Source organism: Dasypus novemcinctus, chromosome 12 (assembly GCF_030445035.2).
Source record: "Dasypus novemcinctus isolate mDasNov1 chromosome 12, mDasNov1.1.hap2, whole genome shotgun sequence".
Taxonomy (NCBI): domain Eukaryota; kingdom Metazoa; phylum Chordata; class Mammalia; order Cingulata; family Dasypodidae; genus Dasypus; species Dasypus novemcinctus.
In genome coordinates, this window is record NC_080684.1 from 44826064 (window position 1) to 44845502 (window position 19439).

At 39.8% G+C, this 19439-nt stretch overlaps 1 pseudogene; it reads left to right on the top strand.

Annotated features, from left to right (window-relative positions):
• LOC101443612 (pre-B-cell leukemia transcription factor 2 pseudogene) overlaps positions 1-18188 on the top strand; it is a 120118-nt pseudogene extending 101930 nt beyond the window's left edge.
• Positions 18189-19439: the final 1251 nt, after the last annotated feature.

The window sequence follows — 19439 nt, forward strand, 5'->3', positions numbered from 1 at the left end:
TATTCTTTTGTTGACAATTATTTTTTTCATACTCAGTTTTCATGGGAATAGTCTGATGAGGTATTCTATTTATGTAATAATGCAAAGTAGCTGTAAGATCTGTTTTACATGGGTCTATGATTAAATCATGTATGTAATAATCCACTGCATAATATAAAAATCAGTGGTCATCAATTTTTGCCACAAATGAGAACCACCTGGGAGCTTTACAAACTACTAGCGCCTGGGACCCACTCCTTGAAGTTCTGATTTAAATAGTTTGGGGTGTACCCTAGAAATTAGGATTGTTAAAAGTTGCTGTAAAGCAAGAAAAAAAAATTTTTTTCTTTTTCTTTTTAAGTCTTGACTCTTTTTTGCCTTTACTCTTATGGAATATCAGCATCTATATTATTCTTGTTGGATAGAAACATTAAATGCTCTAAATTTCCCCAATAGCACATTAGCTATATCCCACAGTTATGATGTGTGGTATATCCATTTAAAACTTTCTTCATTTAACCAATCACTATTTATTAGGCTAAAAAAATCTTACTTTTTCATTTGATTTATAACTAGTAAATTCACGTTGGGACAAATTTGCCTTTGCATTTTAAATAGCCTCCTTTTTCTAAACTATACATATTATTAAATAAAACACGATATTTGTATGATATAAAGATAAAAATAAAATAGGAATAATTTACTTACAAAATTCATATGAATAATATTTACAAAACATTATTTTTGAAAACTAGGTATCATCCACTTTTATTTGAGCATAAGATACTACTATTAAGTAGTATCCGTTCTTAAAATGATAATGAATGAGATTAAAATTCCTTTTGAAGAGAGATAGTTTTTTTAAAAGTCCCAAGTTTCTTTGTGTATTTCTGGAAGCCCAACAGCTGATTCATTTGAAGTTTGAATTAACTTTGAAGGAACTCTGTTTTCAGAGAATTTAGATCGACAAAAACTCCAGTATGGTAGGAGGTTCATAATCACTTCCCAGAAGAGGATAAAGTGGAAAAGAAAGTCTTCTCAGAACTGTCCCCTTGGATCCACAGACAACAATGGGTCTCATTTTCTAGAGGGAGGTGGTTAAAGGAGACTGGCAGTACAAGGGGTCTGAGTGGAGAGAAGTCTTCTTTCAAACATTTGGTAGAGGACAACCAGGGAGCAGGCTCCCAGCCACTGCACTGTTTACAAAAGCTTTATGTGCTGTGATGGCTTCTAAGTCATCTTCTAGTGACTGGATCATTTGTAAAATTTTAGCCAACATCTCCTCTTGTCTTGAGGGTCTGTATATCTCTTCATTTACTTCTCTTATTAGAGAAGTTATTTCCTCCTTTCAAACATTGTGGGCTCTTTTCCGTTTTATATATGTATGTCTCCCAGGGTTTGTATTTTTGAAGACTATTTTCCTAATTTGGTATCCTTTAAAAACAACTTATCTATATATTCTTTTTGAACAGAACCAAACATGTCAAGATGTTAATATTTCATCTGAATCTGCACAGCCAGTATTTATGCAAGCTGCATTTTCTTTTAACATAAAGTCATCTTCTAACCTAATGCATAAGTCGGAACAAATATAAGAGACCCACCAAAAAGCCAATGACAGATGCACAGACCACTGACTCCCATTGGAGGCTATGATGGACAAGACCTGGCCTCATGTCATCTGGCAATAGCTCTGCTACCACCTCTTGGGACTTCCTGAGGTTCAGCCCAAAGACAGACTCCATAGTGGTTCACAGTCCCTCCATAGCACTGACATTCACCACAGAGTTCTACTGGGTAACCATAGCTCCAACAGCCTGTAACAAACCACCTAGAATCCCACAGTGTTCTGCCTGGAATCCAACCCATGCTAACCCACAGGCCATCAACAGAGCAGGGCAAAGCAGAGAATAGGTACCAAAAAAAATTTTTTTTAATTAAAAATGTTCTTTCTGCCATGGTAGTTCCTATTTTCTCTTTATTACTTTTTAAATTATGAAATATTTCTAATAAGGTAACTACACATACTGTGAAAAACACTTAAGTATACAATTTGATGGCTTTTGAAAGGTTCTACCTGTGTAGCTACCATTCCAGTCTAGATTACAACATGTTTATCAATCTAGAAATTTCCCTCATGTCCCATTTGATTCAATCCCTACTGCTCTGAGACAACCACTGTTCTGATGCTATCACTGCACATTAATTTTGACTGTTCATGAACTTCCAATAAATGGAATCTTACAGAAAGTAATATTTGTATCTGGCATCTTTTACTCAATGCAATGTTTTTGAGTTTTCATCCATGTTGGTGAGTGAAACAGTTGCTCATTCTTTTTAAAATTTCCTAGTATGTCATTTTATAATTATTCCACAATTTGCCTATCCATTCTCCTATTGATGAATATTTGTATTTCCAATTTCTCTTAGGTAAATATTTAGTAATATTAGTAACTATCTCCTAATTAGGAGATAGTTAACTATTTAAGAAACTTCCAAGCAGTTTTTCAGGGTGGCTGTACCATTTTACATTGTATCTACAATGTATGAAAGTTACACTTGATTCTCATCCTCACTAATATTCTGTCTTAGTTTTTAAGGTTAGTTATTCTAGTACATGTGAATTGGCCCTAGTATTTTGTTGGGTTGCTTTGGGGTTTTTTGCCTTTTCATGTGATTATTGGCCATTGTATATCTTCTTGTATGAAAAGAAGTTTTTTGCCAGGTATCTTAAGAAAAAAAATTCATCTGTTTTCCTTATTCCTACTGATTTGTAGAAGCTCTTCATACAACGTAGTAATAAGGGTACATATTGGATATATGAATTGAAAACATGTGCTCCCAATCCATGACTAGACTTTTCATTTTATAAAGTGTGTCCTTTGATACTCATAAGGTTTTAATTTTGATGAAATCCAATGAAACGTTTTTCCCTTTTATGGTTAGTGCTTCTAGAATGTCTCTAAGAAATCCTTGCCTACTTCTAAGGTCATGGAAATATTGTTCTACCTTTTCTTCTAGGTGTTTTGTAGTTTTAACTTTTACATTTGTATCGTGATACATCTTACATCTGATATAGGATTCAAAGTTTATTGATTATTCTGTTGTCTGTCACACTTTTCTACTTATTTGCATGGCTACTAATTTTTTTAGACTAAGCTGGATATTGTGGATAACATTTAGTAGGAAGTCTGGGTTAGTTGTAATTTAATGACCAATCATTTCGATCAGGCTTGGTTTCACTCATTTTTGCTAGGGTGGGTGTATTTCACTTTTTGCCTTTAGTCCTAAGGGATGGCCCTTACTCCTAAGGTGTTGGCTTTCTGAGGTCACAATAGAATGTCAGAAGTGTTCCACCTGGTTTCTCCATTCTGGTGGGGCCGGCAAGCCAGTGTCCCTAGCACTGTGATCTTTTCATTATCTCCTTTCTTCATTTCTGTAAAGGCCCCTCTCCTCTAGGCTGCTTAGACTTTTGTCCTGTGCATGTGCAGCGCTGCTGGGAACTGCCAGGTAGACTTCTGTCCCCACCTCCAAGCCCATTCCACAGCACCCTCCACCCTCCTGTAATCTGCCCTGCAAATTCCAGCTACTTCAACAGCCCTGAAATTGGATCCATCTCTGCTCAGTTTGGGCTTGCCTTCACCCACCTAGGTCTGGAAAGCACCCCCACCTGAAAGCTGGGCAAATGAGGACTTATTTCCTATCCTTCCACTCTCTAGGGTCATAGTCTTGACCTGTTGTTCAATAACTAAAACCAGTCACATTTGTGGTAGAAAAGTAAGCCAAGCACTAGTAACTCAGCCTTCAATACAAATTTCTTCAGCTCTTCACTGGAGCTTTCTTCTGAGGCACTCTGGGTTTGGGCAGGGTCCTTCACCCCAGCTCCACCTTCAGCCTCTGGAGCTCCTGCTAAGGTACTGGTAGTCACAGGAGACTACTGGCTGCACATTAGAATCACCTGGGAAAGCTTTAAAACCTATCAGGATCCTATTTCTGGAGAATTTGCCTTAATTGGTCTTGTGTGGGGCCGGAGAATCAGTTTCTTGTCTATGCTTCCCAGGTGATTCTAATGGGCAGCCAGCCTGGAGAAGCCCTGCTTCAAGACTTAGAGTCCAAGACAATTGCTGGTTTCCTTTTCACCTGGATTCCAATGTATACTTATTCTCATGGCCAGTAAAATGTATTCATTACAATACCATTTTTTAGAATAATGTGTTGGCATAACTAAAAATATAAAGTAATACAAGATTGTTAATTTTATTCAAGTTGGCAGTATAGCAGTTTGATATGGTTATGAATTCCAAAAATAGATATTGGATTATGTTTGTAATCTGGTTTGTGCCTGGGCATGATTAAGTTATGATTAGGGCTTTGATTGGGCCACATCATTAGGGTTGAGTCCCTGCCCCTTGGTGGGTGGGGATTCACAAATAAAGGCATGGCAAAGGACAGAGTTGAGGGATTTTGACGTTGGAGTTTGAGGCTGAAGCCTTAAACTGGAGCCCCAGGAGGTAAGCTCACAGAGGAAAGAGAAGGCAGCCCCAGAGGGAGAGGAACCTGAGCCCAGGGAAAAGAAGTCTGAGGAAGGGAAGAACCCAGGAAGCCTGAACCCTCGCAGACATCAGCAGCTATCTTGCTCCAACACGTTAAAATAGACTGTGGTGAGGGAAGTAACTTATGCCTTCGGCCTGGTGTCTGTAAGCTCCTACCCCAAATAAATACCGTTTCTAAAAACCAACCATTTTCTGGTATTTTGCATCGGCACCCCTTTGGCTGACTAATATAGGCAGTAAACATTGCATTCCTCCACGTTCTAGGCCAGGGATTCTTCACCTTTTTTGTTCCATGGACTCCTATGCCAGTCAGGTGAAAACCATGGGCCCCTTACTAAGTCCACACTGTACTGTATATTACTTAATAAATATATCACACTTGCACCAACACATCCCCATAAGAATAATGTTCTTTGAATTTCAATTCAAGTTCACTGACCCCTTGCCAAGAACCCCTGTTCTAGGCATTGTTCTTGATACAGGTGATGCAGTAGTGAGCAAGACAGCTACTGCCCCTGGCCTCAGGAAGCTTAAATCATGGTGGACAGAGGCAGACAACGAGCAGGTGCACAAACAAATTCTTAGGTTATTTAGAGCAATAAATGCTATAAAGAAAAGCCAAAATATGGGATAGAGTGACTGAAGAATTGGGAGATAACTTTACAAGGAGGGCCTCTCAGAGGAGGTGTCATTTGTAAGACTGTATGATGAGAAAGAATCAGCTGTATGAAGATCTGGGGAGACAACATCCCTGCAATAGGCAAAGCAAGTGCAAAAGCCCTGAGTAAAAAACAGGCTTGGCATGTTCACAAAACAGAAAGAAGGCCAGTGTGGATGCAGCATACTGAAAAGGGGAAGTAAGGAAGACCCCATAGCCAATGGAGCTTTCTAAGCCAGAGTGGTTGGCAGAATGGCCCCCCAAAGATGTCCAGACCCCAAGCTCTGAAAACTTCAAAAATGGAAAAAGAGACAGCAGGCATAATTAAGGTTAAGGGCCTTAAAATACGGAGCATGTTCTGGACTATCCAGGTGGGCCCAATCTAATCACAAGTGCCCTTAAAAGCAGAAGACATTCCCCAGCTGGAGGAGGAGAGGTGGGGCAGAAGGCAAGTAGGAGAGACTTAAAAGTCTGAGAACCAGGTGACAGTGGGTTGAGACGTGCCAGGGCTGTAAGGAGCTGAAAGCCTCCCTGCAGATGACCGCAAGGCAATGGGAACCCCAACTGTAGAACCTCAAGGAACTGAATTCTGCAAGCAACCTGCATGGGCTTGGACGTGAATTGTTCTCCAGGGCCTCCAGAAAAGAGCCCAGGCTGCCAACACCTTGATTTTGGCCTTGTGAGACCCAGCACAAAGGAACTAGAGTCAGGCCTACCTGGACACCTACCTGCAGAACGGTGAACTAATAAATTTGTGTTCTTTTAAGGAGTGAAATAAGTGGAAATTTTTTATGGCAGCAATAGAAAACTAATATAGCAAGACAATGAGTTATTTGTTTGCTACTTTTATTCTTTTTTAGTTTTTGGTTAAGTACAAATTGAGTCAACACTGAAGTATTAATCTATTTTAATCAGTTTGTGGTTAGCTTAGGTACAGGCTGGATTCTAAGCATATCAAACTGATTAAACCAAAATTGTCATTAGTACGATAGTGGTTTAATTAATTTGCTCACTTATATTGGTCTGTGCGTATATTTACAAGTGGGGGTTTTTGTAATATCTGCTTTAATTTTATCCATAAATTTATGTTAATGCTTGTTTTGGCAACAGATGAATTTATATAGGTATTTAAGATGACTAAAAGAGAAGTGTTACGTAAATATGAAGTAGATATTCTCAATAAAAGAGCTGTAAACATGCTCTTAAAACTGATAGAAAAGCTGTACACTGAAGCTTTCTCTTCCACGTTTACAATTAAATTGGCATAAGATATAATTGCTCCAGGCAAGAAAATGCAAATTTTTATAAAGAAAAGTAGGACTTATAGTCTATATATTAACATATTACATATATTCATGTATATATAATCTATATTGGATTTCAACATTACTTCTCATTGTCACCCTTTAACTATTGTTTAACAAAGAAGAATTGGAATGTTGAAAATAGTTCTTTATTTCTTAAAGCCATCATGGTATTTGGGGGCAGAGAGGGTAACTACTTAAGTATAGTTTCATGAAAACAATATTAAAAACCACCCATCTGCAGTGGATCTCATATTTACTGAAAAACTCTCACCTCAGGGAAAATCAATTTTTCTTTCCAAAGAGATTTGGTTCTGTGGCCCATTATTTTTATTTATTCTCTCAAGCGCTTCCCTCTTGGAAGCAAAACTCAGAACCCTGCCTGGCCTCCAAATAAATTTATGGTAATCTTAAGTTTGTTGAGGGTGAGATGCCACAGACAATTATGAAAGCCAGCTAAGAGTGAGCAGTTTATGTTACAATGGAGAATAATGTCATGGGTTTTATATGTGGGTGCAAAAAAGGGGAGGAGATACTGAAAAGCATCTGATAGCTAGGCCTCCTTTTCAATGGGGTCTTCTCACTTCATTATCCAAGAAAAGCAACTGCAATTAAGTAAATATAGTCAACATTTCCCCAAAATAAAAGCAAGGGTGATAGGAGGGACAGATTATTCTCATTTCAAAAGAAACAGCAGTGAAAGTCACCAAATACATTTTTGCCTTTAAAAGACCACTGTTAAAGGTGTCAGACTCAGGGCATAAGGATATTTGGAGAATGATAGGAAAGGTTATCTTCTCAAGCTGGCATTTCCAGAATTCTTGAGGTTTCTAGATCATGCAAGGCTGCAGTAGAGTGTTTGATGGAAATGTTCAATCAGAGATTTAAAGACATCCATTGCATTCTTTCATTCAAGAAATATTTATTGAACACGCATTATGTGCTAGACACCAATGGAAGCACAAGGGTTACAGTGGTGAGCAGAACAAAGGCTCTGTCTTGTGGAGCATAAAAATAATTCAATTAACAAACATTAAGGTAATTTCAATGGTGATGAGGGCTATGAAGAAAATTAACAATTATTGAGCTAGAAAGTACTGGGAGATGGGTAGACCACTGTTGGATAGACAGGCAGTTTCTCTGAGAAGGTGACATTTGAGCTAAACTGGATGATGAAGAGGAGACATTCAAACCTAGATCTTGGAGCAGACCTTTCCAAAAAGAAAGAACAAAGATTTTAAGTTTGAAATAAACTTGGCATTTTCAAAGACCAGGAGGTTGTGCTTAATTGTAGGTGTGTGAGAGGGAACCTGAGAGATTGTTAGTTGAGGTTGAAAAAGAAAGTGGGAACCAGATTATCTGGAATTTGTGGAACATGGATAAAAGTTTCAATTTTTTTTGAAATTGCATGAGAAGTCCTAATAGAAGATTAAGCAAGTAGAGTTATGATCTGGTTATCTGTTGGAAAAAAATCTTTCTAATTTGGTATGGATAATAGATTGTAGGAAGATGGTAAGGAAATAGAATGTTACAGTAATTTATGTAAGAGATTATGGTGCTTTTGACTAGGGTGATAGCAGTGGAGATGACATGAAGTGGAAATTGTCAGATTTGGAATATATTTTGGAGATGAAGCTGAGGACTAACAGATGGGTTTTGGCATGACTTCTAGGTTTTCAGCCTAAAAGACTGGATACATGGGTGAACCCTTGACTTAAATGGGGAAAGACCAGCATAGAAACAAATCTGATGGGGAGAATTAAGAGCTCTCTTTTGACATGTTAAATTTGAGATGTTTAATGGATTTTCACAGGATACCTAAGTGAAGCTATCAAGTAGGCAGATGGGCATCTAATTCTGAAGCTTCACTTTATAGCTCTCCACTTCCCCCACCCCTCCAACATGTCACGTTGCAGATGTAGAAAGTATAGACCAGAAAGACTAAGATCAAGATTATAGTTTAGAAAGGTCATATATCTGGGCCCCAAATCCAATTCTCTTCCCTTTAGAAACATGAACCCTGAAATAAATACATCAACCCAGCTGTTCCTTTTCCACTGGGTTACATGTAAAGATTTGAGGAGGGAGCTTAGAGACTGAAGGAATTTTCAGAAATTATACAAGTACTATATAATTGTGGCTCATTTCATTGTTTCTACATCTTTTTTTGTTCATGGGGAATTTAGTAAGTGACAAAATCAAAAACAGACAAAAAATACAAACCTCCCCAAATGTCAAATGATTCCAACATAACTTCAGTATTGTATTATAGAATCATTAGCTATATAAAATTGCTTCCATATTTTAGTAATGTTTTATTGCATCTTCCGGGTGAAACTGTTATCACAGTGTTCAGGGAATTACAAAACATTGGGAGTCCATGTTAATGTTTATTTTGTTTATTTAAATGCCAGAGAGTCTCTTGATTCTAGACCAGAAAGGCATTCATCATGAGAAAATTTTAAGACATGCAATGGAAAGAGATGAAGACAGTGAGCATATTTGGTAGTGCCACTCAAGCTGGTACAGTTTGTAGTCACGTGTCTGTCCAATATCAGTAGCAATCCAGTAATTAGAGCAGTTCCAGTTTCAACAGATGTTCATAGCAGTTTAATGGAACTTACAGTTGTAATTGATACTCTGGACTACGAGAACACGTTGCTGGAAAGAAAATTTTAGGAAAAAAATACACGAATGTTGCATTTTTAATACAATAAAGTCCAGCCCAGCAGTAAACTTTTGAATTTGAGGACACACACATAAAAGGAATGAAAGCAGAATCTCAGCATGTACACAGGGATTCAGCATAGAGTGCTGAACTATAATAATAAGTTGGCAGTAGCTTGGTGTAGGCTCATAAAGACGGGAACATAAAGTGCTGCTAATAAAATGCTATTCTGGGAAGCAGATTTGGCTCAATGGATAAAGCATCCCCCTACCACATGGGAGGTCCAAGGTTCAAACCCAGGGCTTCCTGACCCATGTGGAGCTGGCCCATGTGCAGTGCTGATGCGCGCAAGGAGTGCCCTGCCACGTAGGGGTGTCCCCCGCATAGGGGAGCCCCACGCACAAGGAGTGCACCCTGTAAGGAGAGCCGCCCAGCGTGAAAGAAAGTGCAGCCTGCCCAGGAGTGGCACCGCACACAAGGAGAGCTGATGCAGCAAGATGATGCAACAAAAAAAGAGACACAGATTCCAGGTGCCACTGACCAGAATACAAGAGGATACCAAAGAACACACAGTGAATGGACACAGAGAACTAGGCAGGGGGAAAAGGGAGTGAAATAAATAAAAAGTAAATCTTTTTTAAAAAAATGCTATTCTAAACTGAGACAAGTGGCCATGTTCATGTTCACTTCAAGGATTCTGGAACAACATTTAGAACCCCAGAACTAAACTGACTTTCCAAGCAAGGTAAGGATAATGGGGAGGAAGAAACTGACAGGTGCTTAAAACAGAGGTCATAGCATTTGCCTGGACTTTAGTTCGTGTGTATGTGCATTCAAATTTTCTTCTTAGTATACTTTTATCAAATTCAAACACTTCAAAAATGATAAAGTAAAAGAGGAGACTTCTTCTTCCCGAAGTCCTGCTTCCTAAAGGGAAGCACAATTAACAATTGGTATACATTTTCACAAATGTTTTTCTCTGTGTTTTTACAGATACGTATATACTTTATATAAAGGTAAGAAGGGGACAAGAGAGTGTTTTATATTTCTTTCCAAAAATGAGATCATGCATACTGTAGTGTGGCTTTCTGCTTCCACTTAACACACTTTGAACACTATCCTATGCCCATACTTAGAAATCGACTTTTTTATTGTTGTTGAATACATAGAATAAACCTTCCATAGAAAGAATGTGCCATAGTTTATTTAAAGAACTCCTAATCAATGGATGTTCAGGTTGTTTCCAATTTTTAGCAATTGATATTGCAAGCAATGCTGCATGATAAATACACGTAATAACACATGCTAGCGTAAATATTCTTGCAGGGCCAATTATTACAAGAATTTATGTTGATGTGGTCTTTTACATTTTGAAAGCAGAGACAGAATCAGCCACTGCAGCCTGTTAACTTTTGCCTCTCTAGGGTCTGGCATCTGAGAAGAGGATTTCAAAACTCCTAGGCAGGGAAAGGGCCCTAAAGCCTTCCTGGTCAGAACTCATCTCTTTCCTAGCCTGCTCAAAAGCCTGGAATTCCCAGTATAAACTAAAGCCCTTAGTAGCCTTCTGCATCATCTCTTCAATTACTGAAGAGTAGAGTGATGGTCTTACAAACTTCGGGAGTGGTAACATTCTCCCTAACTGACATATTGGTAGGAATCTGTGTATCTAGTTTAAACAGCACATCTTTTTATTTTAACACTTAATGGAAACCTTTATCAAATATTAATCTATGTTTACCCCCTGGTTATTTTAGGGGACTTGGATTTAATTTGCTTTTTGAAGCCTGAGGTATCTTGTAATACCTAAGAACCATTCTTAAAATATCATATTTTGCCCAACATTTAATAGCTTGAAAACAACTCTTTCAGAGTATCTCATCTCTTTCCCAACTATCCAGTGAGTCAGACAGGGCAAAGAGTACTTGAGTTTTATAAGTGAGGAAATTGAGGCTCAGAAATGTTAAGGGATGATATTAGGTCACATAGGTAAGTACTGTTATCAATTATGAACCATGAATGTATCATATATTTTTTTAAGCCGTTGGAAATGGCTAAATTAGAGCCAATCTTATGAGAGCTCTTGAAAGGTTTGAGATTGGGAATTTCCTGGTGTTTTCTTTAAACTTCGTCTCTTTTACTTAGTCCTTAAAATATAATGGTGTCAATTTACTTTTTTCTTGAAAAAGTCACATGCTTTTTGAATTCTGTTAACTGGCAAATCTGTTTAGCCTCATGATGCTTAAATTGAGATTTTACTCTACAATGCACATTGTGACTAAAATTTAGATATTTTCCAGTTCTTTACTAGTAAAGGAGCCTTGGGCTGCCAGCAAGAACATTAACAGTAGCCAATCCATACATTTTGCTTTCTCTGTGGTAAGGCATCCCTCTAAGATTTACACATGAGAATTCATTTAATCCTCTCACAAACCCTATGAAGTGGCTTTTGTTACTACCCTCCTTTGGTATAAGAGATGGAAATACAGAGCCATTAAGCAACTTGTGCAGGGCAATGTAGCAAAGAAGTGGCACAGCTGGGTTATAATGTAGCTGGTCTCACTCAGCACCCGTGATCTTAACCACTATGCTATACTGCAGTGTTTTCTGTTGTGCGCTAGTGCTTTGAAGAGCGGGTAACTTCAGGAAGCAAATACTTCAAGCGGTAGCTAGTAGGTACTCAGTTCGGTATCAACTTAACTCCAGTCAGCCCAGAGAAGCCAAAAGGCCTAAGATTTCAGAAATGTTTTCAAGATCTGCACTCTTAGTTGTGACTCTAACATACTCTAGCTTTTATTGACTTTCCAATGGGCCAAGGAAAATAATGGAAGGAATTTATTCTGTTTTATTAGATTAATATTCCTGAGTGAACTGTGCAATAAGCCCTCATCCTTACCAGAGCAAATGTTGGCTAAATGTAACCTTTACAATGACAACATTCTCCCTTCATCTAATGAGGAAGAGTTGAGTTACATAGTTGTAAGAAACTTTTCTTTTTCCTTGAGGCTTAATAGACTTAACTACATTTTTATATTTTATAGTTATATTTTAAAGACATTTTCTTTATTTTATATACAATAGTTTAACAAGCAGAAACCTAATCCTGACAATGTCACTAAAACTTAACCAAAATTTCTCATATTTACTGGATTCCTTGTATACAATCTCAAAAGTTCCTGGGTTCAAAGTGCCATTTACCAGCTGTGCGCTCTTGAAAACAAATTACTTGTTTTGTGCTTTAATTTCCTCATTTACAAAGTAGGGATTTTGATAAAGCTTGCTTCTCAGGGTTGAAAATTTGAGTAATTACTGTGCCAGGCACTGGTCAAAATTCTGTACAACAAATCTGTGATGAGGTAGTAATATGATCCCCAAGTTACAGAGGTGGAGACTGAGGCACAGAATGGTTGAGGAACTTGTCTAAATTTTAAACAGCTAGTAAAGCAGTAAAGCCTGAATATGAACCCAGCTACCCTGGCTCTAAATCATTAGTCATTGCTACATAGTGCCTTTTTGAAAATTTGTTTAAAGCAAATGTTCAAACTCACTTTATAAAAGCAACCATGTGCTCCTGAGATTTTTTTCACTCTTACTTTCAGTCTAGAAATAGCCAAACCAACCCTAGCTGGCTATTCAGATGTTGTAGCCACCTAGGCCATGATTAAGATCACTTAAACATTTCATGTATTTCTGTGACTTCGTCTCATCCAAATTCCGTCATTTTCCACCAGATTCTAACCTCATGCCATTTGCTCTAGTAGATAGATGCTCAGGGTTCTGGGACAGAATAAAACTCTTTAGAAACCCATGTAGTACAATTTTAGAATCATTGAAAGTTGTCTTTATTCTGAGATAAAGTTTTATAACAGTTTAGAATTAAGAGAGACAAAAGTAAAATTATTTACTTTAACAATGAAAATTCTACATAAATAGTTTTAAAATCCAGTCATTTATGGTTAATTTTCTAGGAAGAAAAAAAACAAAATGGAAATTTGTATTTTGATTGTGGATGTGGAAATACTTTATTCTCATCAATCTTGAGACTTTAAAATACGAAGAGAACAACTTTAAAGGAAAATACTGTAAAATCAATTATACAAAGTGTAATTTCATACTGCTTTTCAAAATCAGAGACAAACATTTACTATTCTATTTCCAAGATTTCAAAGAATGACTTCAATTACAATAGTGCCCTAACTAGAAATTTCTCCATAAAGCAGCCTGTAAGTCTGTCATAAAACTGACACTTAGATCCTTGAGTTTTTGAAGGTGGCTTTTTCCTTCTTAGGGGTTTGCAGGGTTTTTATACATGGTTTGATGGAATTCAAAGGTTTTCATATGTCTTCCTCTTGGCTATTATTTTAAACCCATAAATATAACACATTGGAAACCCATTTAAAGGAAATACTATATTTATATCTCTCATGAGAATTTCACATTCTTTTTTATACCCAAGAGAGACATTAAATGTGAAAGTAAGTTATTGAAACCAAATGGAATCAATATATATGGTATAAAATATTAAATTTTAAAAAAAGACATATCCTTTCTGACAATATATGTATAAATCTATGGTGGAATGTTTTTGAAAATATGAAAGTTGATATATAATTATACATGTTTCAAATTCTTTCTCTTTAGTTTGGCTTGATGAAACAATACATATGCAAATAGAGAGGATAGGTTTTCCAGTCATTATGCTCTGGTGCAAATTCTGGGTCTTTTATAAATTAACTGGGTGATCTTGGACAATTTACTAAATCTCTCTGTGCTTTAATTTCTTCCCTGTAAATAGGACTTTTTGCTAATTAATACATACAAAGTATTTAACTCAGGTATAAGTGATCAATAATTATATGCTATTATTATTGTTTATATCCTCACAGAGGAATAGAGAATGACTATTGAATGAAAGAATGAGTTGACAGCACTATTAGGATGTCTCAAAAGCCCTCAGGAGCCCTGCCATTTGGGATAGTATTTACTTTGGCAGTCAATGAGCTACTGCTGAGACGTGTATAAGAGTAACCTCTGGAATGACCTCCTGACTCACTTTGAAGTCTCTTGGCCATATAAACTCATTTGTTTTTACCTTTTCCCCCTTTAGGTCAAGGTCTTTTTCCAGTTGCATTGCTGGTTGGTGCTTGGTAGTAATCCCTCCATTCCAGGGAGGCTCATCCCTGAAAGTCATGTCCCACACTGAGGGGATGGTAATATATTTATATACTGAGTTCAGCTTAGTGAAAGGCCACATTTGAGCAACAAGGAAGTTCCCAGGAAGCAACTTTTAGGTACCCTGTAATACTAGGATAAGTTTCAGTTTCACGAGTAAAGGTTCATACATGTAGCCATCAATATCAAGAGCCCATCAATGGACCATCCTCCTTTACTAGTCATTGCCCCTATACTCGGGGAATCTTACTGATCCATTGGAGAATGTGGCAGAGCTCTACAGGATGGGAATTTGATATTCCTTCAGTTACTGTGTGAATCTCCACCCACTGTGACAGTGCCCCATGAACATTTGAACACATGTGTATGCCTTATGTGTACGCCCAGATGAGCTTCCTCCCATGTGTCCCCCATTACTGATACCCTGCCACAATGATATTCCCCTGCCACAGTTGTAACAATTCTGTGACCCCAAGCCTCTTCAAAAATGAAGTCAATAAAATAGTCAAATACAATTAATAAGAAAATGAAATAATAATGATAGTTTTAAAAATGAATGTAGTCAGGGCAGATAGCTCAGGAGTTTGGTGCCTTGCCAGTGGATCCTACTTTGGAACTTGTGGTCCATATTGTGACAGAGTTGGACTCAGCTGTGGTTTCCCTACACATGGCTCTTCTGTCTATTTGAACCTATAATTAGTACTAGAGTTGGTAGGTGTACATCCAAGGACTTAAATTTTGGGCTGTCCACATGCCAGCTGGGCCCTGAATCTCAATGGAGTTGCAGTACCTACTCTCCAGTTAGTTGATCTTACCCAGGACAACTAACAAGGAGATTATGATGGACAACTATCATACCAAGGAACCGAGAGTGTCTACAACTGCAAGCAGGAGAGCCCCATCCACCGGCCCTATGGGATCACAGCCCTATCTCAATTAGAGGTGGAATGGGCATCACCATCCCAGAATTCCCAGGATTGAGGGATGAACTATGGACTAGAGTGGACTTGTATTCTACTATAGACTTATTTTGATGCTAGCAATGGAAGAAATTATATCATTGATGAGGAGGCAGTGGCCACTGGAAATTCTGAGGGCAGGGAGAGGAAAAATAGGTATAATACAAGCATTTTCAGGACTTGGGAATTGTTCTGAATGACACTGCAGCAGATGCAGGCCATTATATATCTTGCCATTACCTACAGAATTGGTTGGGAGAGAGTGTAAACTACAATGTAAACTTTAATCCACCCTTAGTGGCAATGCTCCAAAATGTGTTCATCAATTACAATGAATGTACCTCACTAATGAAGGATGTTGTTAATGTGAGAAAATGTGGGAGGGGAAGTGGGACATGTGGGAATCCCCTATATTTTTTATGGGGAAGTGGGACATGTGGGGATCCCCTGTATTTTTTATGTGACATTTGTATAATATAAGTATCTTTAAAAAATAAAAATAATTTTTAAAAAGCACTATTAGTATCATTTATCTGAGCAGAAACAGTATATGCTTTCAAATTAGTCACTCTACAAAGTTATTTACTTATTCAGGGAACATTGCCTTCACTCAAAATAATTGTGGATCTCCTTTTTCTAAATTATCTTTAAAAGCACTTTATGAGTTACTTGAAGTAATAAGATAGAATCTTAAAACCATCCTTTGCTTATTTTTAAAAGTAGTAGTACCCTGCTGGATTACTCAACTTATTCACAAAACTTGGCTATGAATTTTCATTGAGATGTTTAGAGAAATCTCTTTCCCAAAAGAGAGATATTTTACACTGTTAAAAAGAACCAAAACAAGTTTCCACAGGTGCAGAAGATGATTACAGATAATATTTTAAGCAATGGTATTATTGTCAGATATAGTTTTTGCTACCCTAAGGCATTTTTAAAGGTGAAAGCTATTTATTTGAAAATATATACAAATATATTGAATAATATATATTTTATTATGTATTTGGCTATCGAAAATATGTAGTGCTTCATTTTTATATTGTATTTTATTATGATGCTGAAAGCAAACAAAACCAGACAAGTAGTAAAGCTATGGATCAACATGAATGATAGGTGTGTTAGACCCTGTCTTGAGATCTCTCACCAGCGCTGACACTTCATCAGAGTGGTCCAGAAAGCTTAAGCAAGTGCTAGAATTTATCTTCCAGTCTTAAGACACACCAGCAAGGGTGCAAAAATGGCAGGGAAAGATCACATCTTCTGAGCAAGGCACTGACTTCCATTGCTTTCAGATTATCTTTTCAAGGACGTTTCTATAGCAAAGACAGGGTTGGTATCTCCACTTAAAGCAAAAGACGGCCCCCTCCCTCAGCCCCCTCCCTCAGCCCCCTCCCTCAGCCCCCTCCCTCAGCCCCCTCCCTCAGCCCCCTCCCTCAGCCCCCTCCCTCAGCCCCTTCTTCTTCCCTCCCCTCTTCTTCCCTCCCTCTCTCACACACACCCTTGCTTGGGCCTCCTCTCTCTCTCTGGCTCCATTTTCTCTGCTGCCCGGGGCTGGGGTCTCCTGTGGGGCCCCAGCCAATACCCCAGGTCTCCCTTCAGGTACAGAGTGAATCCCGAGGGGCAGGGAGGGTGGGGGCGGGGGCGAAGGGAACCACGGCCCCTGAGATTTTGGGGGGGGGGGGGGGTGGGAGTGAGTGAAGTAACCAGAAGTGGTGAGGAGCGGAGCAGGGAGGGGCCCAGGTTCCCCCAGCTATGGACAAGCAGCTGCTGGGGCCTTCCCCTCAGGCGGAGGTCGGGGAGGGGGGGACCTGGGGGGCCCTGGAGAACCTCCCGGTGGTGGAGACCCCGATGGGGGCAGCGGGGGGGGGGGGGGGGGGCGGTGTCCCGGGAGGTCCAGGGAAGTGAGACATCGGGGACATTCTGCAGCAGATAACGACCGTCACAGACCAGAGAGGCAGGAGCTGCAGGGCTGCAGCCTCCAGGGGTGGCGTGTCCCTTTGACGACTCCATCGAGCCCTCGGACTATGGCAGCAAACTTGCCCAGACCCGCCACATCAACCACTCGGAGCTGGCGAAGCATGAGCAGGCGTGTAAGGAGGCCACGGCCCACGTCCTGACCCGGCTGAGGGCGCAGAGGCGCACACGACCCGCGCACGCGAGGAGCTGGAGCGCAGCGCGCCTCCCGGTGGAAGGTCAGCGCCATCGCGACGCGGCTCGAGCAGGACCCCTGCGAGGCCGTCGGGATCCTGCGTCCCCGCTTCCTGGATCTGGGATGAAAACGCCGTAACTTGGGCAAACAGGCGGCTGAGAGCCCTGAGCGAGTATTTCTACTCCCACCTGAGTAGCCCGTACCCTAGCGAGAAGGCAGAGGAGGAGCTCGCCAACAAGTGCCCCGACACGGTCTCTCAGGTCTCCAACTGGTTTGGCGACGAGCGGATTCGCTCTAAGAAGAATATTGGAAAGTTCCAAGAGCAGGCAAACGTCTCTGCTCGAGACCGCCGTGTCAGCCACCCGGGGGGGCCGCAGCCGCCCCAGCTCCCCGACACTTCCTTCCGAAGGCTCTGGCGGTTCTTTCAGTCTCTCAGGATCCGGAGACGAGTTTCTGGGGGTGCGTGGGCTCGACGGAGATTCCTACTCTGATCCCAGGTGGAATCACTCCGGCACTCGAGAGCGCCAGGGAGCCCCAGGGATAACCTCGGGGGAGGCCAGAAGTACAGCCCCCGGGAAATGAGGGCACATGGTGGCTGGCAGGAGGCTGGGACCCCATCCTCAGTGACGTCCCCCACGGAGGGACCAGGGAGCGTTCATGCCAACACCTCCAGGGATCTCGCCCCTCAGGGCCACAGAGGCCGGGCTGATGAGAGGGCCCTTGAAGAGGACGAAGGCATCCTGAGATGAGCCCCAGGCACAGGAGAAGCACAAGACAGAAGGGCAAATGGGGTCATCCCATCCCCAACCGGACTGTCCTCAGTGCTGGGGGTGGTAGCTACCGGGCAGGGAGAATGGGGTCCCCTAAGGGGAGAGTGGGATCTGTCTCCTCCTTTTTCTTCCTTTCCATCTGTTCTCTCCCCCTTTCTCTCTTAGGCAGAAACACACAGAAATCTAGTTTTCAGACCTCTTTTTTTTGTCTGTGTCACACATGTACACATTACAACTATTATGTTCTCTCCTCCCTCCCAGCCCTGCCCTACCAGAGATGCCTAAAATGGGACACAACTTCTGTACAGAGGACATACAAGGATATAATCGCTTGGTGTGTGTGTGTGTGTGTGGCGGGGGGGAGACATATTTACTTATGTCTTAGAAGGTACAATATTTCCTTCCAGCTCAGAGGGCAACAGTATTGGTATCATCATGTTATCCTGTTATCCTGTAGGAACTGGGATTCGGGGAACTGGTCAAAAAAAGTGTTCGTACTCTGGCTACTCCTATTTCTCTAAATAATAACTGGCCTTCATTATTTGAGCCAAAATTCTTGTGTCTTAATGCAACATCTTGAAATTGTGGGGAGCTAACTTATTAGCTTGCAAATAAGGCAAAATCTCAGACTCTTTACAATTCTTTAAAAGAACCTAGAAATCAGAATACTAAGCAAATAGGATAGTCTTGAGCAGTGCTGTTTGAAAGAAATATAAGTTTAACTATGTATATAATTCTAAATTTCCAGAAATTGTTTAAAAATTTTAAAAGTAAAATTTATTTTTATCTTACCATAATGAGTATAAAAATTGAGATATTTTGCATTCCTGTTTTATACTAAGGCTTCAAAGTCAAGATTAAAAGTTTTGTGCTCACAACACATCTCAATTCAGAATTGCACATTTCAAATCCTCAGTAGCCACATGTGGCTAGTGACCACTGTATTGGACAGTATTGGTCTAGAGAATGGGACACACCTGGAGCAAGTGTCCTTGAATGTTCCAATGATAGATGTTCCATGATAAAGGTGTTGTGTGTTCAAATAAGTTTGAGAAGTGTTGAATCATACAAAATTGAATTGATTTCTTTCCTACAAACCTTCGTAAAGACTGTAATACTCTAAAATATTGTTTTTTCCATTTTGACTGTAAAAATGTTCCTTCAAAGTTTGTGGGAGTAGTAGTGCTCCATGTAATGCCCTTGGAGTTCTGACACAGATCAGGTTCTTGG